This window comes from Peromyscus eremicus, chromosome 7 (assembly GCF_949786415.1).
Source record: "Peromyscus eremicus chromosome 7, PerEre_H2_v1, whole genome shotgun sequence".
Classification (NCBI taxonomy): Eukaryota; Metazoa; Chordata; class Mammalia; order Rodentia; family Cricetidae; genus Peromyscus; species Peromyscus eremicus.
This window is the reverse complement of record NC_081422.1, coordinates 29,448,040-29,455,887: the sequence shown is the minus strand read 5'-3', so window position 1 is coordinate 29,455,887 and position 7,848 is coordinate 29,448,040. Positions and strand designations below refer to the sequence as shown.

The 7,848-nt window shown below is 40.0% G+C and overlaps 1 pseudogene; it reads right to left on the bottom strand.

The window, feature by feature from the left end:
• Positions 1-4,280: 4,280 nt before the first annotated feature.
• On the bottom strand, positions 4,281-5,480 carry LOC131914653 (chromatin target of PRMT1 protein-like; annotated as a pseudogene).
• Positions 5,481-7,848: the final 2,368 nt, after the last annotated feature.

Sequence of the window (7,848 nt, the reverse complement as noted above, 5' to 3'; positions counted from 1 at the left end):
TCCCAGATCCCTGCTCTGATGTTTTCCTCGGCCTGATGCAGTTGTTTGCTATTCCCAAAGTGGCTATTTGACCACTGTAGAGCTTCGTGGAGTCTGTCTTTCTGTTAGCAATATTGTGGGACTAATTTCTTCCATTTCACAAGGGCAGTAGGTATTTCAGGATTATAGTGACATGTTCGAAAGAAGTTAAGAGAAACAGATAACAGGCCTGGTGACACAGCTGCTCATGGAGCTAAGGCAAGAAGATCACAGGTCCACACCTTCCCGGGCTACAGATCGAGTTCAAAGTAAACCTGAGAAACTAAGTGAGACTCGATTTCAAGAGAAAAAGTTCTAAAAAATAAAGTAAAATAAAACACAGGAAGAGAAAGATGTTTTCATATCAAGGGTACAGGTTCAAAGGAAGCAAGAGTTAGAACTGGTCTGAAAGTCAAATACAGTTAATCTATGGCTGTATTAAATGATCTGATCTGTCAATGGCACTGGTGTGAGGGGTGGTGGAAAACTTAGACATGCTTCTTGGGCCTGTTTCCATGCTAGCCATCTTCACTACTTTTTTCTCTCATCCTGGAAATAGGAAGGATATTTCTTCAATTTCCTTGAGAATTTTGGGGCTTCAGCCCATCCTGTAACTGCCTGTTGCCTCCTTAATCCCCAGTCTAGTCTAGAGCATCCCATGGAATCCAACTCTCATTCTCGTCACCTGTCTCTTGTTGCATGAAATCTAAATTGGTCTTATTAATAAAAAACCCAGAGCCAGTTATTGGGGTAAATGCTGAAAGATCAGAGAGACAAAGGAACAAGCCACTGTCACATCTCACCTCGTCAATTTCATGAATCCTCTGACTGAATGTCTCTGAGTCCTCAGCTGGGAAAAAGCTTCAACCAAAAAGGGATCCAGCCAAAAGGCGTAGTTCCTGTTTCCTCGCGCCTTATATACCTTTCTTTGCCCAGCAATATCACTTCCTTCCTAGTCCTGAAATTAAAGGTGTGTGACTCCCAAGTATTGGGATTAAAGGTGTGTGCCACTACTGCCTGGCTCTGTTTTCTCTCCTAGAATGAATCAATCTCATGTAATCTACGGTGACTTTGAACTCACAGAGATCCAGACAAATCTCTGCCTCCCAAATGCTAGGATTAAAGCTGTGTGCCACCACTGCCTGGCCTCTATGTTTAATCTAGTGGCTTGTTCTGTTCTCTGATCTTCAGGCAAATTTTATTAGGGTACACAATATATCACCACATTTCCCCCTTTTTGTCTAAAATAATAAAAGAAGGTTATAATTAATATAAGAAAAACTATATATAATAAGTACAATGAGTATATACAATATATACAGTCAAGAATTGTATGAACAATGTCCGGTCCCTAAACATTTGACAAATTCAGAGAAAATACTCCATTATTTATCCTATTTTGGTGAGTCCAAAATGCTGTACCTAATTCACTTTCTATCCTCCCTTATACTGCCAACCCCAAACTATCTTTTGATGTCTTTCAAACTTATACACTTTGTACATCTTTAGTGATTTTCTTTTCTGAATTTGTTAACAAGGAAAACTATAACTATCTAATCTTCAACTCCTTCAGAGACCTGAGAAGGAAATAATATTTCCTAAGTAAACAGAAGTGCAGACAAGTGACTACCAAAAAGTATGAGAAATGAAAGAAACAGCTGGCTACTTGGACAGTCACCCAAGGTTCCTCTGCAATGTTGGGGCATCCATCTTTGGTCTACAGGCCTAGCATATCCGACAGACTCATCTGTGAGGCAGGGTTTTCTAAAGGGCCTTATCTTGTCTTGGCAAGGTTCGGCAGGCCTTTCTTTTGTGTCCTGCTTGTCCATTTGGACAGCATACTGTCAATAGTTGAAGCAAGGGTACTTTCTTGCCCAGTGGCTAATCTTTGCCACAAAGAAAGTAAACTCCATAAGGAATTTCTTTGACATCCATCATATTCTCTGAATTATTCTGAAGGTGCTGCCATGTCTCATTGTTATGAAAAAAAAAAGAATCTATGTTATTAAAACATCTTAAATGCCATATTCTGTAGATCTCTGGTGTTTGAAGATGACCTGTTTATCTAAAATATATCTGTTTGATCTTGAAAACATACCTAACCTGACAAGTTCCATTGTAATAAATGACTAACAACTAATCTACGTTTCTTTATTATCTTAAGTAGTTGGTAATAATAACTTTCAAGGACTAGCAATTTGCTTTACATTGTTAAATGAGCTGTAGAGGTACAAGACCTTGAACAAGAGTAGAAAGCTATGTACAGTATGTTCCAATGAAAATAATCTCAACTTTGTATCAATATATGCAATTTGTATATAATATACAAAACTCCAATACAATGTAAAATATTTAAAGCTAGAAGTTGCTTTTCAAAAGTAGATTCAATAATCTACCTTTTTTATCTTATCATATTCAAAATTTCCCTTTTTTCTTTTCAGAGTAGATTCAATAATCTACCTTTTATCTTATCATATCTATATCCTCTTCATTTCTTTTTTTCAAATAAGAACCCTGAATATAATCTCCTTTATTTATCTTTTCTTTTTTAGATTATTACCAATAACAACTTATAATCAACCACCAAAACAATGACAAATATCTATATAACTCATTTGAAGACAAAAAACCACCCACTCTATGTCTTGGGAATGTGGGCATTGTGTTCTTAAAATTACTTCCTGCTGTCTAGGGGTGATGGTATGTTTAGGGGATCCTGAAAAGAAAAATTTTGGGTTAATTGTCAAGTCCTGGGAGAGGCAGCTGTATCATTTGTTGTCTGGTCTCTGCATAATCAGTCTCTGTGTAATGGGAAAGTACAGGACTTGTCTCATGTCCTGGATAGAATAGTCTGTGAGGCTAGATCATCTCAGCTAGCCATTTTAAAATTGTCCTAAGCAGTTGGTAGTCCAAAGTCGATCTTCGGGTGGTGTTTAATGGCATTATCATAGTCTGTGTGAAATCATTGTTGTGGGATTCCATCATCTTTTTGGAGACTTCAGAGATCGAATTAGGTCAGATTATTTCTTTTCTTGGTAATTTTTTCAGGGTAGTTCTCCTTTCTTCTTTGGATGCTTATCTGTCCAAAGGTCTTTAAATTTCTTTAAATTCTTCAAGATGGTTGTTTTTATTTTCCTGCAAAGATAAAAACAAAAACCTGCCCCAACCCTAACTTTGGGAAGGTTCCAAATTTAATCTTTATCACTTTCGATTTTTGTTTTCTCCTGAATTATTTGTTCTCTTTTCTATAGATGTTCTATCATCCAGAGCAGTGTGGTTTTTTACAATAGACATTAGGTTCTTTAATTGCTCTTGGGAAGGAGTTTCCTCTATGATGGCAAGAAATGAATGAACCAAATTTGACCTGGGGTCCTGCGAGAGGCCCCTCAGGGCATGTCCTGGTGGCAAAGGATTACCTTGACTTTCCCTTATTGATCTACATTCGTTATTTCAATGTGTGCCTTTGCCACACCTTATGCATAATCCAGAAGGGAGGTGTGTTCTATTGGGATTATTCTTAGAAAAAAACATTGTTTCTAAGAATGCCCTGTTTATAGTCCCTTTTTAGGTGACCTTGTTTACCAAAATTGAAACATTTGACATTTTGATTTTTTTTCAAACCTCTGGAAATCACCTCTCCTATCCAAGCATCATCATGGTCATGAGCTACAATATTGATTATATCTTGGATCTATTCCTCCAATGGTGCTGTTCTGGCCTTTAATGGCCTAATTATCCTTTTGCATTGTACATTAGCATTTTCAAAAGCCAGAGATTCAATTATTATTTGTCTGGCTTCTGGATTTGGTATCAAGCAATATCAACATTTCCAATTTACTATCTTCACCATCAACATAAGCAGACACACCTTTAGTTTTAGCTATTAACAGGAAGCTTTTAAGGAAGATGTAGAAGAACTCTATCTCAAAGACCACACATTAGTGAGAACCTGGTTCCCTCCTAGTAATTCTTTCTGGGATCATAAAGATGAACAAAGGAAACATTAAAATGTCAGACTATATGACAGGTAAAGCAGAGGCTAGAAAAATGTTCTCCTCACACTGTATCCAAAAGTAGGTGGAACAGACTATATGTGCCACAGCCTACTGTCACAGGGCCTTCTAACATCAATCAGGTTTCTTTTCATGTTTTCTCAAGGTTATTTATTTATTTATTTATTTATTTATTTATTTATTTATTTATTTTTATAGATGTGGTGGTGACTTTAACAATAGTCTAATAAGCAGACAGGCAGGCAGGCTTCAACCATTGGTTTCAGGATGTGCCTGTGTCATGTAGGCATCCAACTCAGCATCCAGGTGTCCTTTAGTTTTCAACAAGCATGCATCCAATTGGTTGTCCAGCTGCTCCTTGGTTAATACAGGGTGAGTGAAGGCACCTCTTCCTTGGCCACGACCTCTGCCTTGGCCTCAAAACACCCTCTTCCCCAACCTATCACATCCTGACCTTGGAGTGACATCCCGCCCCTAAGCAGGGTTCTGGTGGCACATTCCCCACATAGTCCACTTCAGGGTAAGTCTCTCTGGATTACAGGTAGGCCTCTTCCTCCAATTGCTCCCCTAGCCAGGGAAAATATGGGTCAGCCTAAACATGCATGGATGTTACTGTTACCCAGGTGCTGCTTTAAGCTCTGCTTATGTTTTAATGCTGCCTGGACAGAGGGTCTCTTCTCCATCTGCTGGGCCAGTCTTCTGTTTCTGGCGCTGGCTAGCTGCTGCTGCTGCCGCATCGAAGCCCAAATATTCCCTGGCATCGGCTGATTGTTCTTCAGCGTATTAGTAAAGCACTCATTTAGAGACGTCTTGGCGGTGCGTTTTAGCACAACTTTCTTCAAATCCTAAGTATCGAAGGAGATAGATGCTAGGGCTTCCACCACGGCTGTGGCAGGCAGACCAGGGGCTAGGCAAACCTGAACTGACAGAGATGGGGGATGAGGTGGGGGATCGCTAGGGTTATCTAGCTGGGAGGTTGGGTTAGATGCGTAAATGGTATGATGCAAAGCTCACTCATTATGGGTTGGGTATCTAGACGGCCAATCCTGCTCTTCAGGCCTGCCCTCTTCTGCCTTTAGTCTGTGCCACCATGGCTGGCACCGCCAATTCATGCTTGGTGTCCAAAACAAAATCCCAAGAAGTTGGATTCCGGCCACATGAAGCTCCGGCCTGTGCCGGTGGGTGGCAGGCAAGTGGCTTTTTCGTGAATCCATGCCCCAAAAGTTGGACGCCAGATGTTGCACGAATTCTAATTGGTCTTAACAAAACCCCAGAGCCAGATATTAGGGTAAATGCTGAAAGATCAGAGAGACAAAGGAACAAGCCACTGCCACATCTCACCTTACCAACTCCATGTATCTTCTGACTGAATGTCTCTGAGTCCTCAGCCAAAAAAGATCCAGCTGAAAAGAGTTCCTCGCCAAAAAGGCTTAGTTCCTGTCTCCTCATGCCTGATATACCTTCCTCTGCCTGCCACCACTTCCTTCCTAGTGCTGGGATTAAAGGTGTGTGACTCCCAAGTATTGAGATTAGAGGTGTGTGCCACCACTGCTTGGCTCTGTTTTCTCTCCTAGATTGAGTCAATCTCATGTAATCTACGGTGGCTTTGAACTCACAGAGATCCAGACGAATCTCTGCCTCCTGAATGCTGGGATTAAAGCTGGGTGCCACCACTGTCCAGCCTCTATGTTTAATCTAGTGGCTTGTTCTGTTCTCTGATCTTCAGGCAAATTTTGTTAGGGTACACAATATATCACCACAGTCTCTTTTTCTTAGTTTCATAAGGGTGTGCATTTGACTATTAGTTCAAACTAGTTCTTCCCTGTTTCAAAGTTCTGCTTCTTCCCAGTATCTAGATCTAAGCTGGCACCTGAAACTCCATTTCCTTATGAAGGGGTCATTTGGGTGCTGGATGTTATTTCTAACTTGACATTTCACTAATAGCCACCATCAGGGACAGCTTTTCTTCATACTCCAGTAGTAGATTGAGAACACACATTATACAACAGACCTGGTTTCAAATCTTTGTCCTAGTTATGAAGAGATGAGAAGAAGCAACTGTCTCAGCATTTTCATTTCTAATATGGGGGAGGTTAGAAAGGGGGTAACAAAGTCACTAATTGCAAAGCCTGTTTTTTAAATGACCAGCTCATAAGGACTTTAGGGTTTGTAGGCCAAGAGGTGACATGGAAGATGTTATATAATTATTTAAGTAAATATTTAAAAATCCAAAGCATATTCCTAGCTCACATACCATTATATAATAGAAAAGCATCTGGGTTCATGGAACAGAGCTTGGTGACCTCCTAGACGATGCATTTTAGCAGACTGTCAAAAAGATAAAATGTGTTAATGGATGTAAAGCTGTGAGATGATTTCAGATATGTAGAAAGTCTTCAACACGAGCACCATTCTCTTCTCCTGCTAAGAATACAATCAATTTATCAAAAGGAAGGAAAACATGTGATTCTCTTTGGTCCACCATTTAAGCTCCTCTTCTTGATGTCATGCTGCCTTGTGCACTCTGTGCAGTTCCAATAGCTTTAGCATGGACCTTTAGTATGTGTGCTTCTCCTTCTCTAAGCAGACACCAGGTACTTCTCTCAGGTTCTCTTCCTTCTTTCTTTGTAAACATAGTTCTTAAGTGTCTTGATGAAATAATGTGTGGATCAGGCTGTATCAAGTCCACTTGTTTAAAAATAAAAATGTGGTTACCTAGTCAGTCTTCATAAATGTTTGAAACACCCCTCCCACATAATCAACAGACTCAACACCAACTCACTTCAGTGAATAGAGGGTATATGTACACCCTGCCTGACCTCTGCAATTATTCAGTCATTATCATAATCTTAAGAATGGTTGGTGTCCTAGTTAGGGAGATATAAATAGAATATATATGTGAAATGTCAGGATGCACTTGTTTCTCAAGTCTGATTTCCGATGTAATCTTAGATATTTTGTTTCCACATCCCTCCATGGCAGTGATTGATCTTAAAATAACAGCGGTCAACCTCATAATTTCCCTACAAACACTTTCTTCACCAAGTGTTCCTAGGTAGAAAGAATACATTCTGTTAATGGGCTCATCAATGAGCTATTGACAAGAGGTATCTTGAGTTAAAGATATTGAGTTCCCCTGAGAAATGAGTCACTGGGAACATCAACCTTCCAGTTCCTGCCGTTCACTGTAAGAATGGAGGTGGACTTCCAAGTCCTGTGCCTTTTTCCAGGTTCAATTCTGGTTTCACTAACAAGAAAACAAAGGAAGGAAGCAAAGAGGGAAGGAAAAGGAAACACTTCACACAGTGTCTGATGCCAGTACATTTTTGTTGAGTGATGACGGCTGCTGTTAGCCTCCATCTAGGCTGCTTATGTTCCAGGCTGCGCTCCGAGATGGAACTTGGATGAGCAATTGGATTGTCCATACTTGGGATAAATTCTCTTCAATAATTTCATCCACATACTGCTCATTCTGTGCCTGGCAACTGAACAGCTGGATTCCAGTAAGGTGTCCCCTTGGCTAAGGCATTATCTTCAAGGGAAAGGAACATATTGGAAGTAAAAAAAAAAAAAAAAAATCAAGAAGATTCTCCTAAAAGCAGTGAGTTGAGAGAAAAAGGAACACATGCCTGAAACATGAAGACAAGCCTTCAAGAAAGACTACAAATATGGAATCCTCAACATGAGGCTTCTCCTTTCAGAGTCCTTTCCTAGCCTCTTATTCTATATACCCAGATGCTGCGGAGTTGCACATTATTTTGCATACACGTTTTAGTTGATATCCTAATACTCTCTGCTTGCTTCTGAGTCACCTCCA